The sequence below is a fragment of the Rattus norvegicus genome, chromosome 12 (assembly GCF_021556685.1).
Source record: "Rattus norvegicus strain SHRSP/BbbUtx chromosome 12, alternate assembly SHRSP_T2T, whole genome shotgun sequence".
NCBI lineage: Eukaryota > Metazoa > Chordata > Mammalia > Rodentia > Muridae > Rattus > Rattus norvegicus.
Genome location: NC_141545.1, coordinates 9,837,187 through 9,863,678, shown reverse-complemented (window position 1 = coordinate 9,863,678; position 26,492 = coordinate 9,837,187). Strand labels below are relative to the sequence as shown.

At 38.9% G+C, this 26,492-nt stretch overlaps 1 pseudogene; it reads right to left on the bottom strand.

Moving 5' to 3' along the window:
- Positions 1-9,610: 9,610 nt before the first annotated feature.
- Vmn2r116l-ps33 (vomeronasal 2, receptor 116 like, pseudogene 33) overlaps positions 9,611-26,492 on the bottom strand; it is a 101,986-nt pseudogene continuing 85,104 nt past the window's right edge.

Genomic DNA, 26,492 nt, shown 5'->3' with positions numbered 1-26,492 from the left:
GATGGGGATGTATCTCAATTATTAGTATGCTTTTCTATCATGCACAAAGTCCTGGGTGTAATCAGCAGAAACACATAAACTGGGTATTGTTTTAAACATCTGTAATCCCAGCACTGGAGATCAAGACACAGAAGAATTTGGAGGTCAAGATAAACTTTGTACACACAAAATGTTGAGGTCAACCTGTACTAAAGGCTGTCTCAAAAATGTTGTTAAAATCCATTTGTATATACTCAGGATTAATTTTTGCTCATTTAACATGATTTTCTTAGAGTATGCGAGGTGTTTGTACCCATTCCTACTTAAACAGTACAAATGAACTACAAATTACATATATATATATATATATATATATATATATATATATATATATATATTGAAACATTTACTAAACAATTATACATTGAATTTAATTTATCACCTGTGCCACATTCTACTTCATTTAATCCATTCATAATTTGGAAAAACATATGGCTAGGACAGAGTAAGAATAGAGAAAGAAATGTGACTTATCTGTCCTTAGATTTTAACTTTTCCCAATCCTAATAATGCTTTGAAATGGAGACTACTAGTTTTTCTTTCTATATAGGTATCTGTGTTTGGATATGTACATCATGTGTAGGCCACAGGTCGAAATCAAATGTCTTCCTCTACTATTCAATGTCTTACGTTTTAGAAACAAGTTTCTAAGTAAAACCAGAACTTTTTTTTCCGGAGCTGGTGATCGAACCCAGGGCCTTGTGCTTGCTAGGCAAGCGCTCTACCACTGAGCTAACTCCCCAACCCCAAAACCAGAACTTTTTGATTCAGCTAAAGTAAATGAGCAACCAGTTTCTGCCTCTCAAAGTAAGTACTAAGACTATAGATGTATGTGAAATGCCCATATAGTTTATGGGAACTGGGGTTCGGAACACAGGTTGTCATTATTTTATGGTCAACAAAACCATTACCCTAATGCCTAAAGTCTACAACTTTTCAGATAAAAACAACTTTTAATCAGCACTCAAGTAGAGGCATTATTATTTTTTAAATGTTTTCTTACACAAGAATTTTAAGTACAGAATAATGAATTTCAAAGAGGTTTGTGCAAATGTTTATTTTAACACTTTATAACTTTTGCAGCACTGGGTATTGAATACAGTGCCTCCTACATGCTAAGCTGAAGATGAAAAACACATCTGAACTGGGATTTTTTTCATCTTAAAGATTAAAATAATAAGATTAACAGGACAATGGTGGTACTAGAAATGATTATGTTTAGCAAGTTATGTCAGACTCAGAAATACAAATACCAAAGGTTGTTTCTGTTATCTTCTGTTTGTGTGCTTGACCTGAAAGCAGAAAAGAAAGATGGAAGAGAGAACACGAGAGGGCAATAGAGAGTAATTGGAATGTTACTTAAAGAAAAATTGGGGGATGTTGGAGGAGACAAAAGAGACCAAATACAAGTGAACAGGAAAGGTTTCTTCTCCCAGGAGTTGTCACTGCTAATAGAACTTTCAGAATCATTCTTTTCAATAATTTTATCTTCAGAAGTTTCTTTGGATTTGTGAGTTTCAGGGTGGAGATAACGTCTTTGTTCTACTTGGAGTTTAGATTTTTGCAAGTTGGGTGATAAAAATACATTTTATTTTGTTATATTTCATTTTTATATTTATCATAGTCATTTTAATAACTATATCACATTCATCACAAGTGAAAGAACATAAGAGAATAAATATGAAGACAATGTTGTAAGCACTCATTTTATGCAGCATTATTTAAGATTGTTTTCTTTATCTTATTATGTCTGCTGTATCTTTTTTTTTTATTAACTTGAGTATTTCTTATATGAATTTCAAGTGTTATTCCCTTTCCCGGTTTCCGGGAAAACATCCCCCTCCCCCCTCCCCTTCCTTATGGGTGTTCCCCTCCCAACTCTCCCCCCATTGCCGCCCTCCCCCCATAGTCTAGTTCACTGGGGGTTCAGTCTTAGCAGGACTCAGGGCTTCCCCTTCCACTGGTGCTCTTACTAGGATATTCATTGCTACCTATGGGGTCAGAGTCCAGGGTCAGTCCATGTATAGTCTTTAGGTAGTGGCTTAGTCCCTGGAAGCTCTGGTTGCTTGACATTGTTGTACATTTGGGGTCTCGAGCCCCTTCAAGCTCTTCCAGTTCTTTCTCTGATTCCTTCAACGGGGGACCTATTCTCAGTTCAGTGGTTTGCTGCTGGCATTCGCCTCTGTATTTCCTGTATTCTGGCTGTGTCTCTCAGGAGCGATCTACATCCGGCTCCTGGCGGTCTGCACTTCTTTGCTTCATCCATCTTGTCTAATTGGGTGGCTGTATATGTATGGGCCACATGTGGGGCAGGCTCTGAATGGGTGTTCCTTCAGTCTCTGTTTTAATCTTTGCCTCTCCCTTCCCTGCCAAGGGTATTCTTTTTCCTCATTTAAAGAAGGAGTGAAGCATTCACATTTTGATCATCCGTCTTGAGTTTCGTTTGTTCTAGGGATCTAGGGTAATTCAAGCATTTGGGCTAATAGCCACTTATCAATGAGTGCATACCATGTATGTCTTTCTGTGATTGGGTTAGCTCACTCAGGATGATATTTTACAGTTCCAACCATTTGCCTACGAATTTCATAAACTCGTTGTTTTTGATAGCTGAGTAATATTCCATTGTGTAGATGTACCACATTTTCTGTATCCATTCCTCTGTTGAAGGGCATCTGGGTTCTTTCCAGTTTCTGGCTATTATAAATAAGGCTGCGATGAACATAGTGGAGCACGTGTCTCTTTTATATGTTGAGGTATCTTTTGGGTATATGCCCAAGAGAGGTATAGCTGGATCCTCAGGCAGTTCAATGTCCAATTTTCTGAGGAACCTCCAGACTGATTTCCAGAATGGTTTTACCAGTCTGTAATCCCACCAACAATGGAGGAGTGTTCCTCTTTCTCCACATCCTCGCCAGCATCTGCTGTCACCTGAGTTTTTGATCTTAGCCATTCTCACTGGTGTGAGGTGAAATTTCAGGGTTGTTTTGATTTGCATTTCCCTTATGACTAAAGATGTTGAACATTTCTTTAGGTGTTTCTCAGCCATTCGGCATTCCTCAGCTGTGAATTCTTTGTTTAGCTCTGAACCCCATTTTTTAATAGGGTTATTTGTTTCCCTGCGGTCTAACTTCTTGAGTTCTTTGTATATTTTGGATATAAGGCCTCTATCTGTTGTAGGATTGGTAAAGATCTTTTCCCAATCTGTTGGTTGCCGTTTTGTCCTAACCACAGTGTCCTTTGCCTTACAGAAGCTTTGCAGTTTTATGAGATCCCATTTGTCGATTCTTGATCTTAGAGCATAAGCCATTGGTGTTTTGTTCAGGAAATTTTTTCCAGCGCCCATGTGTTCCAGATGCTTCCCTAGTTTTTCTTCTATTAGTTTGAGTGTGTCTGGTTTGATGTGGAGGTCCTTGATCCACTTGGACTTAAGCTTTGTACAGGGTGATAAGCATGGATCGATCTGCATTCTTCTACATGTTGCCCTCCAGTTGAACCAGCACCATTTGCTGAAAATGCTATCTTTTTTCCATTGGATGGTTTTGGCTCCTTTGTCAAAAATCAAGTGACCATAGGTCTATGGGTTCATTTCGGGGTCTTCAATTCTATTCCATTGGTCTATCTGTCTGTCTCTGTACCAATACCATGCAGTTTTTATCACTATTGCTCTGTAATACTGCTTGAGTTCAGGGATAGTGATTCCCCCTGAAGTCCTTTTATTGTTGAGGATAGCTTTACCTATCCTGGGTTTTTTGTTATTCCAGATGAATTTGCAAATTGTTCTGTCTAACTCTTTGAAGAATTGGATTGGTATTTTGATGGGGATTGCATTGAATCTGTAGATTGCTTTTGGTAAAATGGCCATTTTTACTATATTAATCCTGCCAATCCATGAGCATGGGAGATCTTTCCATCTTCTGAGGTCTTCTTCAATTTCCTTCCTCAGTGTCTTGAAGTTCTTATTGTACAGATCTTTTACTTGCTTGGTTAAAGTCACACCGAGGTACTTTATATTATTTGGGTCTATTATGAAGGGTGTCGTTTCCCTAATTTCTTCTCGGCTTGTTTCTCTTTTGTATAGACGAAGGCAACTGATTTATTTGAGTTAATTTTATACCCAGCCACTTTGCTGAAGTTGTTTATCAGCTTTAGTAGTTCTCTGGTGGAACTTTTGGGATCACTTAAATATACTATCATGTCATCTGCAAATAGTGATATTTTGACCTCTTCTTTTCCGATCTGTATCCCCTTGATCTCCTTTTGTTGTCTGATTGCTCTGGCTAGAACTTCAAGAACTATATTGAATAAGTAGGGAGAGAGTGGGCAGCCTTGTCTAGTCCGTGATTTTAGTGGGATTGCTTCAAGTTTCTCTCCATTTAGTTTAATGTTAGCAACTGGTTTGCTGTATATGGCTTTTACTAAGTTTAGGTATGGGCCTTGAATTCCTATTCTTTCCAGGACTTTTATCATGAAGGGGTGTTGAATTTTGTCAAATGCTTTCTCAGCATCTAATGAAATGATCATGTGGTTCTGTTCTTTCAGTTTGTTTATATAATGGTTCCCGTTGATGGTTTTCCGTATATTAAACCATCCCTGCATGCCTGGGATGAAGCCTACTTGATCATGGTGGATGATTGTTTTGATGTGCTCTTGAATTCGGTTTGCCAGAATTTTATTGAGTATTTTTGCGTCGATATTCATAAGGGAAATTGGTCTGAAGTTCTCTTTCTTTGTTGTGTCTTTGTGTGGTTTAGGTATAAGAGTAATTGTGGCTTCGTAGAAGTAATTCGGTAGTGCTCCATCTGTTTCAATTTTGTGGAATAGTTTGGATAATATTGGTATGAGGTCTTCTATGAAGGTTTGATAGAATTCTGCACTAAACCCGTCTGGACCTGGGCTCTTTTGTTTGGGAGACCTTTAATGACTGCTTCTATTTCCTTAGGAGTTATGGGGTTGTTTAACTGGTTTATCTGTTCCTGATTTAACTTCGATACCTGGTATCTGTCTAGGAAATTGTCCATTTCCTGAAGATTTTCAAGTTTTGTTGAATATAGGTTTTTATAGTAAGATCTGATGATTTTTTGAATTTCCTCTGAATCTGTAGTTATGTCTCCCTTTTCATTTCTGATTTTGTTAATTTGGACACACTCTCTGTGTCCTCTCGCTAGTCTGGCTAAGGGTTTATCTATCTTGTTGATTTTCTCAAAGAACCAACTTTGGTTCTGTTGATTCTTTCTATGGTCCTTTTTGTTTCTACTTGGTTGATTTCAGCTCTGAGTTTGATTATTTCCTGCCTTCTACTCCTCCTGGGTGTATTTGCTTCTTTTTGTTCTAGAGCTTTTAGGTGTGCTGTCAAGCTGCTGACATATGCTCTTTCCTGTTTCTTTCTGCAGGCACTCAGTGCTATGAGTTTTCCTCTTAGCACAGCTTTCATAGTGTCCCATAAGTTTGGGTATGTTGTACCTTCATTTTCATTAAATTCTAAAAAGTTTTTAATTTCTTTCTTTATTTCTTCCTTGACCAGGTTATCATTGCGTAGAGCATTGTGCAATTTCCACGTATATGTGGGCATTCTTCCCTTATTGTTATTGAAGACCAGTTTTAGGCCGTGGTGGTCCGATAGCACGCATGGGATTATTTCTATCTTTCTGTACCTGTTGAGGCCCGTTTTTTGACCAATTATATGGTCAATTTTGGAGAAAGTACCATGAGGAGCTGAGAAGAAGGTATATCCTTTTGCTTTAGGATAGAATGTTCTATAAATATCCGTTAAGTCCATTTGGCTCATGACTTCTCTTAGTCTGTCGACATCACTGTTTAACTTCTGTTTCCATGATCTGTCCATTGATGAGAGTGGGGTGTTGAAATCTCCCACTATTATTGTGTGAGGTGCAATGTGTGTTTTGAGCTTTAGTAAGGTTTCTTTTACGTATGTAGGTGCCCTTGTATTTGGGGCATAGATATTTAGGATTGAGAGTTCATCTTGGTGGATTTTTCCTTTGATGAATATGAAGTGTCCTTCCTTGTCTTTTTTGATGACTTTCAGTTGAAAATTGATTTTATCTGATATTAGAATGGCTACTCCAGCTTGCTTCTTCTGACCATTTGCTTGGAAAATTGTTTTCCAGCCTTTCACTCTGAGGTAATGTCTGTCTTTGTCTCTGAGGTGTGTTTCCTGTAGGCAGCAGAATGCAGGGTCCTCATTGCGTATCCAGTTTGTTAATCTATGTCTTTTTATTAGGGAGTTGAGGCCATTGATGTTGAGAGATATTAAGGAATAGTGATTATTGCTTCCCGTTATATTCATATTTGGATGTGAGGTTGTTTGTGTGCTTTCATTCTCTTTGTTTTGTTGCCAAGAGGATTAGTTTCTTGCTTCTTCTAGGGTATAGCTTGCCTCCTTATGTTGGGATTTACCATTTATTATCCTTTGTAGTGCTGGATTTGTAGAAAGATATTGTGTAAATTTGGTTTTGTCATGGAATATCTTGGTTTCTCCATCTATGTTAATTAAGAGTTTTGCAGGATACAGTAACCTGGGCTGGCGTTTGTGTTCTCTTAGGGTCTGTATGACATCAGTCCAGGATCTTCTGGCCTTCATATTTTCTGGCGAAAAGTCTGGTGTGATTCTGATAGGTCTACCTTTATATGTTACTTGACCTTTTTCCCTTACTGCTTTTAATATTCTTTCTTTATTTTGTGCGTTTGGTGTTCTGACAATTATGTGAGGGTAGGTGTTTCTTTTCTGGTCCAATCTATTTGGAGTTCTGTAGGCTTCTTGTATGTCTATGGGTATCTCTTTTTTTAGGTTAGGGAAGTTTTCTTCTATGATTTTGTTGAAGATATTTACTGGTCCTTTGAGCTGGGAGTCTTCACTCTCTTCTTTACGTATTATCCTTAGGTTTGATCTTCTCATTGAGTCCTGGATTTCCTGTATGTTTTGGACCAGTAGCTTTTTCCGCTTTACATTATCTTTGACAGTTGAGTCAATGATTTCTATGGAATCTTCTGCTCCTGAGATTCTCTCTTCCATCTCTTGAATTCTGTTGGTGAAGCTTGTATCAACAGCTCCTTGTCTCTTCTTTTGGTTTTCTATATCCAGGGTTGTTTCCATGTGTTCTTTCTTGATTGCTTCTATTTCCATTTTTAATTCCTTCAACTGTTTGATTGTGTTTTCCTGGAATTCTTTCAGGGATTTTTGCGATTCCTCTCTGTAGGCTTCTACTTGTTTATTAATGTTTTCCTGTGTTTCCCTAAGGGAGTTCTTCACGTCTTTCTTGAAGTCCTCCAGCATCATGATCAAATATGATTGTGAAACTAGATCTTGCTTTTCTGGTGTGTTTGGATATTCCATGTTTATTTTGGTGGGAGAATTGGGCTCCGATGATGCCATGTAGTCTTGGTTTCTGTTGCTTGTGTTCCTGCGCTTGCCTCACCATCAGATTATCTCTAGTGTTACTTTGTTCTGCTATTTCTGACAGTGGCTAGACTGTCCTATAAGCCTGTGTGTCAGGAGTGCTGTAGACCTGTTTTCCTCTCTTTCAGTCAGTTATGGGGACAGAGTGTTCTGCTTTCGGGCGTGTAGTTTTTCCTCTCTACAGGTCTTCAGCTGTTCCTGTGGGCCTGTGTCTTGAGTTCACCAGGCAGCTTTCTTGCAGCAGAAAATTTGGTCTTACCTGTGGTCCCGAGGCTCAAGTTCGCTTGTGGGGTGCTGCCCACGGGCTCTCTGCAGCGGCAGCAACCAGGAAGACCTGTGCCGCCCCTTCCGGGAGGTTCAGTGCACCAGGGTTCCAGATGGCCTTTGGTGTTTTCCTCTGTCGTCCGAGATGTATGTACAGAGAGCAGTCTCTTCTGGTTTCCCAGGCTTGTCTGCCTCTCTGAAGGTTTAGCTCTCCCTCCCACGGGATTTGGGTGCAGAGAACTGTTTATCCGGTCTGTTTCCCTCAGGTTCAGGCGGTGTCTCATGCAGGGGTCCTTCCGCTCCTGGGCCCTCCCCCACGGGAGCCGAGAGGCCTTATACAGTTTCCTCTTGGGCCAGGGATGTGGGCAGGGGTGAGCAGTGTTGGTGGTCTCTTCCGCTCTGCAGCCTCAGGAGTGCCCACCTGACCAGGCGGTTGGGTCTCACTCTCACGGGGTCTCATGTCTGCTGTATCTTTAAAAATAGGTAAGTGTTGTTTGAAAACCATGAACAGGCTCAACTCTGCATGTGGTATTTTTTCTAAAAGGATTTTTAAAATTAATGTTTTACATTATTAAGAACAATATTCTTTTTTATTAAACAGTTTTTATTATTTCAGAATTTTATAAATGTGTATAATGTGTTTTGTTCAAATTAATTCCCATTATCTATCATCGAATTTTGTACCCTATTCTCCATCCACTATTCTCTTTCTGAATTCATGTTCTCATTTTTGAAAAAAAAAACAAAGCAAAGCAACACAAAACAAAACAAAATAACAACAAAGTATCTACAGCTAGGAGAAATGTAAGAAAGGCTAAAAACAAGCAGGTAGTTTTCCTGTGATGGTTTCTCATCTGTAAAGCGTGGATTATAATTCTATGATGCATAAGTCCTTCTAGGGAAGGCTGAAGGGATTATATTTTAGGAAAGATTTCCACTACTAACTAATATGGTTTTCCTGTTACCATTAATTGCTTCTGAAATAGAAAGCATGCATTTACAAGTTAGAATACATTCCAAGATGTAAAAAAATTAACTAGATGATTCATTCCCTTGAAACAGGTATGAAAATAAGAATGATCACATTGCATGGCATCACATCAGAGCTGGAGGAGACTGAAAAATTAGGAGGAAGAAGTAGAATAACTTGGAATTTAAAAGGAAACTTAAAAATTAAGATAGCAATACACAGAGTGCAGAGAGAGATACAGAAGAAGCTGCAGAGAGAGCAGAAAGTGTACGCAGACTTCTCCTGCCCAGGTGTCTTAACAGGTCTTTCTTTTAACAGCAAGACAGCCTTAGTTTTGCCAGAGAGAACAATTATTTACAGCCCTGTGTTTAATTAATTTAGCCCTTGTACTTGGTCTTTTGTTCCTCATTCATACGTAAATATAGACATGTGTGTGTGTGTGTGTGTGTGTCTACATATATAATTATTGGATAAGTAAGTAGCTGATACCAACCAGAATGCATTAAGATATATGATTATATATGCATGGATGTATATATGAATTTGTGTAGATTCATGTGTATTAACTTGGGTAAAATATTTTCTTTCTGCTAGTGCCTCTCTTCTGGTTCAATAAAAGTTTATTGTTCCAAGTATCCCTCACACCTGATAATCCAGAAGTGTGATAAGCCAAGAGAGAAAACCAGGAAACTGGCTCTCTCTCTCTCCAGTAACATGAAAGTAGAAAGTAACTGAGAGGGAAGAAAGTCTGGGAGCTGAAAAAGAAGGGGGCAATGAAACATATATGAATATAGAAATAAGATTATTTTAAGATAAGGAAGAAGAGACAGAGGGGATGGGGTCATCAGTTTGTGAGGGGGATGAATAGGAACAAAATACATGTATGGAAATATAATGTACTGACTTGAAAATTTAATAAAAATTTAGTAAGTCTTATAATTATAATGTATTTTGTCCCTGTGACCCTGAAGAGAGTTCCTTTGTAGTCTTAACAAAATAATGTAGCACTTGGGGGCAAAGATACAGCCTAGAAGTCCTGCACTGGAGACCAAGATGGAGAAGACTTCCACAACTACCATGTCCTTCCCCTTAATACTGTGGTAGACAGGGAGGAAGGTAACCCAGACACTGCAGAACACCAGCATGCTGAATGTCAGGAACTTGGCTTCATTGAAGGTGTCAGGTAGGTTCCTGGCCAAGAAAGCCAAGGTGAAGCTTCCCAGGGCTAGAGCCCCCAGGTAACCCAGCACACAGTAGAAGGCAGTGACTGAGCCCTTGTTGCACATGATGATAATATGTTCATGTTCAGAGCGTGTATCTGTGTCAATGAACGGAGGGGTGTTTCCCAGCCAGACTCCACACAAGATAAATTGGATCAAGGTGCAGATGGGAACTATGAATTTAGGTGCCCGTGTTACCAACAACCACCTGATTCTTCTTCCTGGAGCGGTGACCTTGAAGGCCAGAACCACGGTAATCGTTTTGGCCAAGACATTGGAAACAGCCACAGTGAACACCACTGCAAATGTGGTCTGTTGCAGGATGCAAGTGGCTGTGTTGGGATGGCCAATGAAGAGAAAGGAGCAGAGAAAACAGAAGTTAAGGGCAATAAGCAGGACATAGGAAAGAGTGCAGTTATTTGCCTTCACAATGGGAGTGTTCTTCTGCTTCAGAAAGATGCCAAGAACTAGAGATGACAGTGCAGAGAAACACAGAGCTATGCAGGACAGACTTATCCCCATGGGGTCTTCATAATCCAGGAAGGTAATAGACTTTGGGAGGCAGTGGTTTTGTGTTGTGTTGGCATATTGATTGTCTAGACACTGTATACACTGATCCACATCTGTTGAAAAATGTACATTTTTGTTATTTCATAATCATCATTCTTTTGCTCATAGCCCCTCTTATTTGAGTAGGTTAACCTGATAGCCTTCCTCTGTTTTTTCAGATATCAGATGAATATTGTGCAGGGACTAATGTGACTGCAGTATTGAGACATAGACAAAGTCATGATTTCTCCTCACAATTCAATGATACATTTGTCTGAAGATTCTGCCTCCACCAGAAACTTAGGAATGTACACTACACAGCCTCAGTTTGTTTACAATTTTGCCGCCATAGTTAGCACTTCCTGCACAGGGGACCAATGCTCACCAAGTAAATGCACTTGCTGCCCAAGCCGGATGATGTGAGTTGGGATGCCCAGGATCCAAGTAAAGGCTGGACATACAAGCAGAAATGTCTGTAATCCCAGAGCCCCTTATAGAGAGATGAGACACACAGAGAATTTGTCTTGGGAGATCATGGGACATTTAGCCTAGCTAATGCATCTGTGGAGAGAGTCAGGTGATGACTGGCTCCCCAATTCCATATGTGCACCATGGTAAATTTACTTCCCCTCCCATGGACTCTCTTTCACTCAATTTACAAAAGTAACAAATTTGGTGAATTTTGCGATACTTGAGCAGTGGTAATTTCAATGTTGGAGTCTTTATATTCTGTGTAAATAAGTGAATATTTGTAGTTTTGTTGATTCATATGTGTGCATGAATATGTATGCAGCCTGTATTTCTACATGTGTTACCCAGAGGTGAACTTAAGGTACATTTCTCATGAGCCATCTAATTTGCTTTGTGATCTCTCTGGGGATTGGTGATTAGTCTAGTTTGGCTGGCCAGGGAGTGCCAGGGATTTGTATTTCTGCCTCCGCAGTACTGGTGTTATAGGCACAGTTCACCACCACAACTGGCTTTTTATGTGATTTGTCTGTTGGGAAATCCTACTATTAAGGGTGCAGTCTACCATGTATGGAAAATCTCTTCAATTAGAACTTACTGCCTGTAACTCCAAAAAACTGAGTAAGGGCCATAGCCTATGGCCAAATTATAGGTTCAACTTCCACTTTCCTTACAAGAACCTGCCTAGTATCATTCCTATGCTAGCCATTAATACATATCTACCTTTGAATTCCTTACCAATTCTCTAATATCTATATAATTCTGTTCACCCCAAATAAAGTTGAGTGCAGTTGATTCCTGAAATCAATTTGTCCATCTGTACTCACATCCTCTGGATCCTGTCCCCAACACCCCCATACCCTTTGTCCTTGACAGCCAATGGCCAGCAGCCCTAGGTGAGAAGCAAGGTTCACAATTGTTAGAAATTTATCAAAGTTCCCAGGCTTATGGGTAAGTACTTTATTTACTGAGCCATCTCCCCATTGCAATTCTCTCTTCTTTAGCCTATGGCTTGTTAAAAGACAGTTAATGTTAGGTTTACAAAAGATTCAGCTGACCTCAACATAGACCATCAAACAAAATGTAAGGAAGTGGGAAAGTCACTTCCCCTCCACTCTAGAGTAAAAAGCCAAAGAGAAGGGGAAATTCTCCAGAAACAACCCCAGTAAACCAGCCTTTTGGATGGGATATGTATATATCCTCCCTCCTCCAAAAGCTTAGGGGCCATCATTGAAGAAGAGGTAGAAGGAGTGTAGGAGCAAAACGGTGACGAGGAACGCTGCAGGAAGGCTTCTGGGCATGATGTTCCAACTGTACCCATTAACTCAGAGCAGATGCGTTTGCCTGAACAAGACTTGTATAAGATCAGACAGCGAACATTTTCATATGGATCAGGGAGGGTTTCATGAGGTCCCACTCTAGCTGAGGCTATGAGAAGTTTATGGTTTTAGGGGAAGGAGAGTCAATTACCTTTTTGGGATATTCCTGGTAAGTCCACCATTTTCTAGTAGATGTGTGTTTTAGCAGCAGTGATTGGATTTAGTGGGTTATAAAATGAAAAGCGATCAAACAAACAAAAAATTAAAGATGGTATGAAATTGAGAAGAGAATAAGGGAAGATCCATGTATAAAACTACTAAAGATCACATTAAAAATATTTTTGAATGGCAGGTCAGGAATCAAATCATCGGAAGGGATTCTGATGTTCTGTATGAAATGGATGCTGAGAAGGGACAGGGTGCCAGTTGTGTCAAGGTAAATTATTAAAGTGGATCATAGACAAAATCCACCAAGGGGACTGGAAAAATGTCTTAGTTAAATGTATGCATGTAAGTATGAGGGACTTGAGTTCAATTCCCAGCACTCATTTAAATGTGCAAGTGCAACTCTAAGTACCTATAATCTCAGAACTAGTTTGGCAAAGAAAGGAAGGTCTTTCTAGCTAGCTATTGTAGCCAGATTATAAGCCTGCAGTTTCAGTGAAAGATCTTGTCTCAAAAAAAGAAGGTGGAGAATGATACACACTTGTATGTATGCACATCCTACTCCTCACCCCACTCTACTACTACCATCAGCACCACCACTGTGTTTGAGAAAGTAGCAAACTTGGGTTTCCCATCTGTAAAGTCTATCCAGATACTAAGAATGCAAGGGCCCACAGAACACTCTGAACCTTCATAGAAGCTTCCCTGAAATCTAATTCTGTGTACATCAACATACTCAGGTAGAAGCTGAAGCTTGGCAGTGGTGAGGGAATCATAGTTTTACCTAAAATTATCCAGTTGGAGGCTCTGGAAACATTGTTTAGTTGGGGAAAGCAATGCTCTGCAGGCCTGACAACTTGAGTTTCATTCCTGGACTTGCAAAAATGGGAAAGGAAAGAACTGATCTCCCACAGTTGTCTTCTCATTTCCATGTGTGTGCCATGTGTTTTGTGGTGGTTTGAATAAGAATAGCCCCCTTGGCTCATATATTTGGATACTTGGTCATCGGTGAAAGACAGACTTGAGAAGGGATTAGAAGGCATGGTCTTGTCAGAGGAACTGTATCATGGGGACTTGGGGGGAGTGAGGGGTATTGACTTTAGGTCTTTAAAGCCAAAGTCAGGCCCAGTGGCTCTCTTCTTGTCTGCAGATCCAGATGTAGTACTCTGAGCTATTTCTTCAACACTATGACTGCATGTTCCACCTGGCAGCCTACTATGATGACAATGTACTAAACCTCTGAAATTAAGCTCTAACAAGTGCTTTTTTATAGGAGTTGTCAATGTCAGTGTGGATTGTCACAGCGGTAGATCGGTGACCAAGCAATTAGTAACAGGACTGAGGTGTTGCTGTGAGTGGGCTGACCATGTTTGTGGTAGGAATGTGGAAGACTTTGGATTTTGGACCAGAATAGTGGTTGGATTATTTAAGTGGGGCTTAATGGGCTATCTTCTTTAGAGCATGGAAGGCAGTAGTGCAGAGTGCAATGTAGATTATAAAGGATTGGCTCAAGAGGCTTCACAGAAGAAGAATATTACTAACTAGCCTAGATATTGTTCTCATAATATTTTGGAGAAGAATGTGGTAGCTTTCTGGCTTTGTCCAAAAGAGAGAGAGAGAGAGAGAGAGAGAGAGAGAGAGAGAGAGAGAGAGAGAGAGAGAGAAATGATCTGTCTAAGGCTAAATTGAAGAAATTTAGATTAATAGCCATGTAAGAGGATATTTCAAGACAATTTAGGATTGAATGCTGCATGGCTGCTGTGATCACCCTTATGCAGATCTATAACAAAAAGGAGCAATTTGAGCAAACCAAAATGTATGGTTTGAGGAGGTTATGAACACCTGAAAATGTAATGGAGATAAGACCAGTGTTCCAGGAGATAATACATTTAAAGAAAAGCCAGATGCTAAATAAATAAAGGGAGTGGTAACCTCAGGGAAATATCTCACCCAGCTAAGCTTCCAAACTGTGGAAAGAAATGAAAGAAAAGGTTAAGCAGTGAAAGAAACCATTGACAACAGAAAGCCAATTAAAGATGTCGTTGTATGAGGGGGCCGTGTTCCAGTCCCAGCAAATGTCAGAATGGTAGCAGTTTCATCCAAATGGTTCTGTATTTAGAGTGAAGAATCCATGAAAGGATCTCTGGAGTCCTCCTCCATAGCTGAGTAAATTATCAGGATTATTTTAAGAGGATCCCTGAATTGAGACCCAAAGAGACCATTGAGTGAAACTTTGATGGTGAAGTTCAGATTATGTTGGAGATCCTAAGATATTGGAAATTCCACAGTTGTGGGATATCTTCCGACCATGTGTGGGATGAGTTCAAGAGGGAGAAATTATTGCAGACATATTGTGCTTTGCTCTGGAATTACCTGAATTTTGATGCTAATTCCACTGCCCCAAGGACAGCTGCCAGTCATGTACTCAGGACTCAGGTGATTTCACCAGAAACTTCTCTTCATTTAATTTGTAAAATACAGGTGAAGGGTGGTGCAGGATAGAACGAGGCCTGTCATTGTATGAGAAGGAGGGATGGACAGCAGAAAAATTGTAAGGGAAGAGGAAGAGATAGGAGGAGAGGTCAGGGAAACCGCGGAGACAACATGGATGCTGATGTTATGATTCCATGGTGCACCTGTACAGGGCGTAATGAATATTTTTTCTGATGAACTCAATTTTATTATTTTTCACTTTTTCCATCTTTATTAAATTGGCCTATTTTATTTCTATTTCAAAATTCATTTCCATTCCCAGTTTCCAGGCCAACATTCACCTAACCTTTCCCTCTCCCCTTCTATACACATGTTCCCCTACCAATCCTCCTGCCATTACCTAATTCCCCCCAAGAATCCCTATCATTGGGGATCCAGCCTTGGCATGACGAAGGGCTTCCCCTTCCACTGATGCCCTTACTAGGCTAGTCATTGCTACCTATGCAGTTGGAGGCCAGGGTCAGTCCATGTATAGCCTATGGGTAGTGGCTTAGTCCCTGGAAGCTCTGGTTTGTAGGCATTGTTTTTCATATGGGGTCTCGAGCCCCTTCAAGCTCTTTCAGTCCATTCTCTCATTCCTTCAACTGGGGTCCCATTCTCAGTTCAGTGTTTTCCTGTTTGCATTCGCCTATGTTCCTGCCGTATTCTGGCTTTGTCTCTCAGGAGAGATCTACATCTGGATCTTGTCACCTTGCACTTCTTTGCTTCATCCGTCTTATCTAGTTTGGTGGCTGTATATGTATACGCCATGTGTGGGGCAGGCTCTGAATGGGCGATCCTTCAGGCTCTGTTCTAAACATTGCCTCTCTATCCACTTCTAAGGGTATTCTTGTTCCCATTTTAAAGAAGCAGTTGAGCATCCTAGTTTGGTCATCCTTCTTCAGTTTCATGTGTTCTGTGCATCTAGGTTAATTTGAGCATTTGTGATATCCACTTATCAATGAGTGCATACCATGTGTGCTTTCTTTGATTGGGTTACCTCAGTGAGGATGATATATCCCAGTTCCATTCATTTGCCAATGGATTTCATAAAATCATTGTTTTTGATAGAGGTGTAGTATTCCATTGTGTAGATGTGCCATATTTATGTTCTGTATCCATTCCTATGTTGGAGGGCCTGTGGGTTCTTTCCAGCTTCTGGGTATTATAAATAAGGCTGCTACCAACATAGTGGACCATGTGTCTTTGTTATATGTTGGGACATCTTTTGGGTATATGCCCAAGAGAGGTATAGGTGGGACATCAGACATTTCAATGTCCAATTTTCTGAGGAACCTCAAGATTGATTTCCAGAATTGTACGAGTCTGCAATCCTACTAACAATGGAGGAGTGTTCCTCTTTCTCCATGTCCTCACCAGCATCTGCTGCTGCCGGAGTTTTTGATCTTAGCCATTATGACTGGTGTGAGGTGGAATCTCAATATTGTTTTGATTTCTATTTCCCTTGTGACTAAAGATTTTGAACAATTCTTTAGGTGTTTCTCAGCCATTCGGCATTCCTCAGCTGTGAGTTCTTTTTTCAGGTCTGAATCACATTTTTAATAAGGTCATTTGTCTCCCTACAGTCTAACTTCGTTAATTCTTTGTATATTTTTTAATATAAGCCCTCTATCAGTTGTAGGATTGGTAAAGATCTTTTCCCAATCTGTTGGTTGCCATTTTGTCAGAACAACAGTGTCCTTTGCATTATAGAAGCTTTGTAGTTCTGTGAGATCCCATTTGTCGATTCTTGATCTTAGAGCATAAGCCATAGGTGTTTTGTTCAGGAAATTTTCTCCAGTGCCCATGTGTTCAAGATTCTTCCCCACTTTTTCTTCTATTGGTTTGAGTGTATCTGGTTGGAAATGGAGGTCCTTGAACCACTTGGACTTAAGCTTTGTACAGGGTGATAAGAATGGATTGATCTGCATTCTTCTACATGCTGACATCCAGTTGAACCAGCACCAGTTGCTGAATATGCTATCTTTTTTCCATTGGATGGTTTTGGCTCCTTTGTCAAAAATGGAGTGACCATAGATGTGTGTGTTCATTTCTGGGTCTTCATTCCTGTTCCACTCATCTAAATGCCTGTCTCTGTACCAATACCATTTAGGTTTTTATCACTATTGCTCTGTAATACTGCTTGAGTTCAGGGATAGTGATTCCCCTGGAAGTGCCTTTATTTTTGAGGATAGTTTTAGCTATCCTGGCTTTTTGTTATTCCAGATGAATTTGCAAATTTTTTGTCTACCTCTATGAAGAATTGGGTTGGAATTTTGATGGGGATTGCATCAATTCTGTAGATCGCTTTTGCCAAAATGGTCACTTTACTATATTAATCCCCCAATCTATGAATATGGGAGATCTTTCTATCTTCTGAGATCTTCTTCAATTTATTTCTTCAGAGGCTTGAAGTTCTTATCACAAAGATCTTTCAGTTGCTTGGTTAAAGTCACATCGAGGTATTTTATATTATTTGGGACTGTTATGAAAGTTGTCATTTACTTATTTCTTTCTCAGCTTGTTTCTCTTTTGTGTAGAGGAAGTCTGCCAATTTGTTTGAGTTAATGTTATACCCTGCCACTTTGCTGAAGTTTGTTATCAGGCTTAGTATTTCTCTGGTGGAACTTTTGGGATCACTTGATTATACTATCATATCATCTGCAAATAAATAGTGATATTATGACTTCTCCTTTTCCAATCTGTATCCCTTTGATCTCCTTTTGTTGTCTGATTTCTCTGGCTAGGACTTCAAGAATTATATTGAATAAGTAGGGAGAGAGTGGGCAGCCTTTTCTAGTCCCTGATTTTAGTGGGATTGCTTCAAGTTCCTCTCCATTTAGTTTAATGTTAGCTACTGGTTTGCTGTATATGGCTTTTACTATGTTTAGGTATGCGCCCTGAATTCCTGTTCTTTCCAGTACTTTGATCATGAAGGTGCATCGAATTCGTCAAATGCTTTCTCAGCATCTAGTGAAATGATTATGTGGTTTTTATCTTTCAGTTTTTTATATAATGGATTATGTTGATGGTTTTCCGTATATTAAACCATCCCTGCATACTTGGTATGAAGCCTACATGATCATGATGGGTAATTCTGATGTTTTCTTGGATTCGGTTTGAAAGAATTTTATTGAGTATTTATGCATCGAGATTCATAAGGGAATTTGGTCTGAAGTTGTCTTTCTTTGTTGGGTCTTTGTGTGGTTTAGGTATAAGACTGATTGTGGCTTCATAGAAGGAATCTGGTAATGCTGGGTCTGTTTCAGTTTTGTGGAATTTTGGACAGTATTGTTATGAGGTCTTATGTGACTGTCTTATAGAATTCTGCACTGAATCCATTTGGACCTGGGCTCTTTTTGTTGGGAGACATTTAATGACTGCTTCTGTGTCCTTAGGAGTTATGGGGTTGTATAAGTGCTTTTTCTGTTCCTGATTTAACTTTGGCACCAGGTATCTGTTTAAGAAATTGTCCATTTCCTCGAGATTTTCAAGTTTTGTTGAATATAGGCTTTTCTAGTAGGATCTGATGATTTTTTAAAATTTCCTCTGATTCTGTTGTTATGTCTCCCTTTTCATTTCTGATTTTGTTAATATGAATAAACTCTCTGTGTCCTCTATTTAATCTGGTTTATCTATCTTGTTGATATTCTCAAAGAACCATCTTTTGGTTCTATTGATTCTCTGTATAATCCTTTTTGTTTCTACTTGGTTGCTTTCAGCTCTGAGTTTGACTATTTCCTGCCTTCTACTCCTTCTGGGTTTATTTGCTTCTTTGTCTTGTAGAGCTCTTAGATGTACTGTCAAGCTGCTGATATATGCTCTCTCCAGGTTCTTTCTGCAGGCACTCTGAGCTCTGAGTTTTCCTCATAGTACAGCTTTCTAGTATCTCATAAGTTTGGGAATGTTTTACCTTCATTTTTATTAAATTCTAAGAAGTCTTTCATTATTTCTTCCATGACCAGATTATCATTGAGTATTATTCAACTTCCATGTATATGTGGGCATTCTTTCCTTATTGTTATTCAAGACCAGCTTTAGCATGTGGTGGTTTGATAGGATGCATGGGATTATTTCTATCTATCTGTATCTGTTGTGGCCTATTTTATGACCAATTATATGGTCAATTTTGGAGAAAATACCATGAGGTTGTGAGAGGAAGGTATATCCTTTCATTTTAGGATAGAATGTTCCATAAATATCTATTAAATCCATTTGGTTCATAACTTTACTTTGTCTGTCTATGTCTCTGTTTAATATCTCTTTCCATGATCTGCCCATTGATGAGATTGTGGTTTTGAAATTTCCTATTATTGTGTGAGGTGAAATATGTGCTTTGAGATCTTTTTATGGTTTCTTTTATGTATGTAGGTGCCTTTGTATTTGGAGCATAGATATTTAGGATTGACAGTTCATCTTGGTGGATTTTTCCTTTGATGAATATGAAGTGTACTTCCTTATCTTTTTTGATGACTTTTGGTTGAAAATCGATTTTATTCAATATTAGAGTGGCTGCTCCAGCCACCTTCTACAGACCATTTTCTTGGAAAGTTTTTTTCCAACCTTTTACTGTGACATAGTTTCTGTCTTTGTCTCTGATGTATGTTTGCTGTAGGCAGCAAAATGCTGGGTCCTCATTACATATGCAGTTTGTTAATCTTTGTCTTTTTATTGAGGAATGGAGTCCATTGATCTTGAAAGATATTAAGGAATAGTGATTGTTGCTTCCTGTTATCTTCATATTTTGAGGTTAGATTATGTTTTTGTGCTTGTCTTCTCTTTGTTTTGTTATGAAACAATTAGTTTCTTGCTTTTTCTAGGTTGTAGCTTGCCTCCTTGTGTTTGGCTTTACCATGTATTTTCCTTTGTAGGGTTGTATTTGTAGAAAAATATTGTGTATATTTGGTTTTGTCATGGAATATCTTGGTTTCTCCATCTATGTTAATTGAGAGTTTTGCTGGATACAGTAAACTGGGCTCACATTTGTGTTCTCTTAGGGTCTGTATGACTTCTGTCCCGGATCTTCTGGCTTTCAAATCTCTGGTGAGAAATCTGGTGTAATTCTGATTGGTCTGACTTTATATGTTACTTGACCTCTTTCCATTACTGCTTTTAATATTCTTTCTTTGCTTTGTGCATTTGGTGTTTTGACTATTATGTGACAGGAGGAGTTTCTTTTCTCTTCCAATCTATTTGGAGTTCTGTAGACTTCTTGCATATTTATGGGCATCTCTTTCTTTAGGTTAGGGAAGGTTTCTTCTATGATTTTGTTGAAGATATTTACTGGTACTGTGAGTTGGGAGTCTTCAATCTCTTATAAAACTGTTATTCTTAGTTTGATCTTCCTATTGTGTCCTGGATTTCCTGTATGTTTTTGGGCCAGTTGCTTTTTCTGTTTTACATTATCTTTGACAGTTGTGTCAATGATACCTATGGAATCTTCTGCTCCTGAGATTCCCTCATCTATCTCTTGTATTCTGTTTGTGATGCTTGTATCTACGACTTCTTTTCTCTTCCTTTGGTTTTCTCTATCCAGAGTTGTCTCGCTTTGTGCTTTCTTTATTGTTTCTATTTCTATTTTCAATTCCTTCAACTGTTTGATTGTGTTTTCCTGTAATTCTTTCCTGTATTTTTGTGTTTCCTCTCTAAGGGTTTCTACTTGTTTACTTGTGTTTTCCTGCATTTCTCTAAGGGAGTTCTTTATATGTTTCTAGAAATCCTCCATCATCATGATCAAATGTGATTTTAAATCTAGATCTTACTTTTCTGGTGTGTTTGGCTGTTCAGTATTTGCTTTGGTAGGAGAATTGGGCTCTGATGATGCCATGTAGTCTTGCTTTCTGTTGTTTGGGTTCCTGTGCTTGCCTCTTGCCATCAGGATGTCTCTGGTCTTACCTTGCTCTGCTATTTCTGACAGTAGCTTGATCATCCTATAGGCCTTTGTTTTCAGGAGTGCTGTAGACTACTTTTCCTGTTCTCTTCCAGCCAGTTATGGGAACAAAGTGTTTTGCTTTCACGCGTGTAGTCACTCCTGTCCACTGGGTTTCAGCTATTCCTGTGGGTGTATATCCTGAGTCCACCAGGCAGGTCACTTGAAGCAGAAAAGTTGGTCTTACCCCTGTTCTCAGGCCTGAAGTGACTCCTTGTTGCTGGGTTTCAGCTCTCCGTGAGAGCAACAACCAGAAGCACCTGCCCTTCTTCTGGGCCCCTGCATGCAGGGGGTTCTGATGGTGCTACGTGTTTTCTTCTAGAGTCAGAAATGTGGGCAGAGAGTAGTCTCCTCTGGTTTCCCAGGCATGTCTTCCCCTCTGAAGGTCTAGCCTCCCTCCCAAGGGATTTGGGTGCAGGGAATTGTTTGACTGGACTGTTCAGATACAGATGCAGTCAGAACTGCAGGGCTCCTGCAGCTTGACTTCCCCTATCTTCCTGTTCCCAGAGGCCCGATACAGTTTCCTCTTAGGCCAGGGATGTGGGCAAAGGTGGAGAGAAGTGGTGGTCTCTCCGGACCTGCAGTCAGGATTGCACACATCTGGGCAATGAGCTCTCTCTCCCATTGGGGTTGGGGAGTAAGGAGCTGTGGGCTGGGATCAGCGAGGTTCTTTATGAATGTTAAGGGATGAATGTTGTATGTTTAGGTGAGCAATTATATCTTATCAATTAGATCAAAGGTTATTGTGTTGTGTGTTCTTTCATGTAGCAATTTAAGTGTAAAAGAGTGAGTGACAGTTGGAGATTCTTGGCTGCCACAGAATTGGGATGTGTGCTTCGGACATGGAAACATGCCCTGGGAGCTGGATGGGTAGAGAGATTGTTGCTAGCTCAGAGAGAGGCCTTCAGCTATGTGATATGGAATGGAGCAGAGTGGGTGTGATGTTTTGCTGACTGAGATTAAGATATATATCAGATATCCTGGGGAACACAGTGCCAGACCCAGAGCAAGTAAAAAGACTTTTATTTTTTATAATTTTTTTTGGTTCTTTTTTTCGGAGCTGGGGACCGAACCCAGGGCCTTGCGCTTCCTAGGTAAGCGCTCTACCACTGAGCTAAATCCCCAGCCCCTATTTTTTATAATTTTACAACAACACAGAAAACAAATCTGGCAGGAGCTGGAAGTACTTAAAAATGCTTTCGCATCAGAAATGGGGATGCAGAATTTGGTTTGCCCTGCCTGTTTTTGGTTTTGCACTGATCCAGTATTTCTTGACTTTGGTCCTTTTCTTCTCTTTTGAAATGCTAAAGCATGTTTTGTGTCATTTTGTGTGGAAAGTATGTGATCAGTATTTATACTTATATTTTACTGGGTGTTGCAATTAAGAGATTGCCTTGAGTTTTAGGAGAGACTTTGAACTTTGGACTTTTAAACAGTATTGATGCTGTTATACAGCTGTTATGGGAACTTTGAAAATTGGACTAACCGCACTTTGAAATACAAATGGCCTCTGTCCTGTGTGTGGGGCCTGGTAGAGAATGGAATCTTTGCTCTGGAGAACATTTTTCACCTCAACCTGTGGAATTCAGCACTGTGGAATCAAGACTCACAGAATGAGGTAAAAAGTGATTTCCTTCGAAACAGAAGAAAACTATTTTTAGATACCTCTTTGAGTCTGAGGGAATTGAGAGCTGCCTATGTTTTACGCCTGCATGCAAGTGTGAGAGTTTTAAGAATGAGGGTACCATGTTTGTCCTTTTTCCCTCTTCCACCAGAGATTTTTGAAGATCTGTCACCCTTGAACATATCCAGAGATATCTGGAGAAACATCTACTAGGACAACATAATATTTATCTGTATCATTCCAAATCCCCCACCAGCTCCTCCCAGTATATAAGAGAGAGAAATATTAGCTACTATCACAGTCAAATCACTTCTGCTAATCACCTCTTGTGTACTGAAACCTGGATGAGAGTGTGAATGAGAGTGTGAAAGCACCTAGTCATTCTTTGTATGTTGTACGTAACCTCAGAAGACACAGAGAGGAGCACTGATGAGTACTCTAAGCCCTGTGATAGCAATCAAAGGTATTTCTTTGAAGGCAATTTATTTGCAATAAAATTATTTTTAAAACAAGTTCTTACTATGTAGCCCTGGCTGTCTTGGGATTTGTTATGAAAATCATGCTGGTTGTACACTCAGACATCTACTTATCTCTGCCTCCTGAATGAAGAAAGAAGGTGCACCCCTAAACTTTTCTAAACATTCGTTTTCTTATTAATAAACAACTTGGGCTAGGGAGAATGCTCATTATTTAAAGTCTTTACAGTAAATGGGAGAATCTGAGTTCAGTTGCCCTCAGTTCTAATAAAAAATGGACTATTAGTTAGAAGTAGAAAATTTCTCCATACAGCACACACTTACCTGTCTCATTGGAAATTTCATTCTCTGGGCATGGAATGCAGTCAAAACAACAGATCCTTTTTCCTTCTAGGAGGGATTTTCTGAATCCAGGGCCACAACTTTCACTGCATACAGACCTGGGAGTCTGAGGAAAAATCACATATGTGTAGGCTATATTCCAATTACTACTACTCTAATAAGCATATTGCTCATAGAAATGGATCATTAATGAACAGTCTTTTATCAATAAATAACTGAATATTGTCCAATGAATGGTGATGACCTTTAATGTGTCCTGTGACTTGCACATGGTGAAGCCTTTAATTGGAGAGACCTATGGCTTGGGAAGACGGCTCAGTATAAGAGCATGTAGTACTCTTGCCGAGGTGCTGAATTTGTTTCCCATATTACATGGCTCAAAACTGCCTGTAACTCCAGATTCAGGAAATCAAAAGTCCCTTCTGGCCTCCTTGGGTACCGGCACTCAACAGGTAGATATTTGTGTATTCACACAAATAATGAAAAACAAAACATAATTTTAAAGGAAAGGAATTTGGTCATTGGAAGTTTGTCATTGGGAGACATATTGCTACAATGCCATGAGGCAAGTTGCTTTTACTTGTACAAACCAAACCACACCACTGTACATCACCACAAATTCAAAAGTAATAGCTAAATGTGTCTCTGATATAAACTTCTAATCTCATCCTGAAGATATAGTGTCAATAATGAAAACACACAGCATTTATACATTAGTAATGAACGTGCTTTTGTTACATACAGAAGATGAGAAAATTATTTACCTTAAATTGGAAATATAAAATTTAAAAAGTATATTCATTGTTTACGAGATTGCTTGGTGTAGTGGTGGATTAAAAGTTGCTTCTGAAAGACTCAATGAAAGAGTCCCAGTAAGGAACAATAGACCCTACTTTTAGCATAAAAATAAATAAGGAAAAAAGAAATAAGCTTATTGTCACTTTTCTTTTCAAAGGAATATACAAGTTAGCACCAAGTTTCACCATCTGGCCTGCACCAGGTAAAACACAAGGGTAGCAGCCAATGAGATTCTGTCCCTTCTATACAGAATCTAGAACAGCAGGTAGAAACGTGTCAAACCATTGTATAGATAGGCACACTGTGGGTGGCTTGATGGCGGGAACATAACCAGGTGAAAATATGGAAGCTGAAACGAGGCACAGGAGTTGAGATTCTTCCTGGGCATCCTGGAGATGATTGCCTGGGTAGACTACACCCCTGTCAATGTCTTGGTGAACTACTGTGAGATATTTTATCTACTATTATTAATGCCTGTAAAACATGTACTATGTTTCTCACTCCTACTTTATTCTCTCTATTCTCATTTTCCTAATTCCTTCCTCATTTTACTAATTAATTATGGGTGCTATATCTGTGAAGGATATTTTCTCTAATCAGTACTCTAGTGATGCTGTCTCTGAACCATGGTAGGGAAGCAAGAAAAACATACAAGTGTCTTCTAATGAAAATTCACCTCAATATTTTTTGTGAAATTACTGTATTTGTTATTGTTATTGACTCTTCCCCATCAGAAGCAATAATTGATGGAAAGGTATCACATGATGAAAGATGCATAGATTTAATATCATGAAAATAACTATTTCATCAATCTATGTACAGATTCAATTCAATCTCAACTAAAGTCCTCAACTTACTCTTCACAGCAATAAGACTATTCTAAACTTTATATGAAGCCACAAAAGGTCCTAGGTAGAAAAATTAGCCTGAATGGAAAACATGCTGAAAGGATTGCAATTCCCAATCTTAAGATACATTATAGAGTCAGAGCAACAAATCAATAAGGTATTGACACAAAACGTGACATGAAACATAGTTGAAGATCTGAAAATGAGTACATGTAACTTCAGCTACTTAATATTTGATACCAACAAATATGCTAAACTGGATGGGGAAAAGGCATGAGATTTAACTCTTAATAAAGAATTACATAATAACAGAAATTGAGGAAATTTAAAAAAATCATTAGGTGTTACTTTAAAAACCTACTTCATAAAACTGGAAAATATAAGTTGAGTGGAGTATTTTCTAGACAGATACTGCATACCAAAGTTAAATCTAGATCAGGTAAATTATCTAAACAGTCTCAAAACCATTAAGGAAATAGAAACAGTCATTAAAAGTCTCCAAATGAACAAACAAAACAAAAAAGAAAAGAAATAAAGAAATAAATGAATAAGAAAGAAAGAAAGAAAGAAAGAAAGAAAGAAAGAAAGAAAGAAAGAAAGGGAAGAAAGAAAGAGAGTAAGGAAGGAAGAAAGAAAAAAGGAAAGAAAGAAAGAAGTCCAGGGCTACATGGTTTTAGTGCAGAATACTCCCAGACTTTCAAGTAAGAGCTAAGACCAATGCTCCTCATAGAAGAGGGGGAAGGAGGATGGGAGAGGGGGTTTCCAGAGGGGAAACTGGGAATGAAGATAACACTTGAAATGTAAATAAATAAAACATCCAATAAAAATTGCTGTAAAAATAGAAACAGAATAATGCTACATCATTCATACTGTTAGCCGTAGTTGCCCTGATACCTAAACCATAAAGACTCAACAAAGAGAATTTCAGACTAATTTTTCTTCTGAATATCAACATAAAAAAACTGAATAGAATTCTAACAAAAGGAAACCAAGAATACATCAAAAACACCATAGACTATGATCAAGTAGGTTTCATCCCAAGGATGAATATACATTAATCCATCAACATATTCCACACTATAAAGAAATCCAGAGGGGGGCAAATCACATAATCATCACATTAGATGCTGAGAAAGACTTCAACAAAATCCAACACTTCTTCATGTTAAAAGCCTTGGAGAGATCAAGGATTCTAGGCACACATCCAAACATAATAAACTGCAAGAGAATAGCCAGCATCAAATTAAATGGAGAAGAACTTGAAGTCATCCCACTAAAATCAGAGGCAAAACAAGACTGCCAACTCTCCCTATCTATTCTATATAGTACTTGAAATTCTAGCTAGAGTAATGAGACAGCAAAAGGAGATCAAGAGGGTACAAATTGGAAAGGAGAGTCAGGTATTCCCATTCTCAGATGATATAATAGTATACATATGTGAACCTCAAGATTCTACCAGATAATTTCTACAGCTGATAATTTTAGTAAAGTTGCTTGATATAAAATTAACTCAAATCAGTATCCTTTCTTTATACATTGATGAATCAGCTAAGAAAGAAATTAGGGAAACACGATAGTCACAAATAATATAAAAC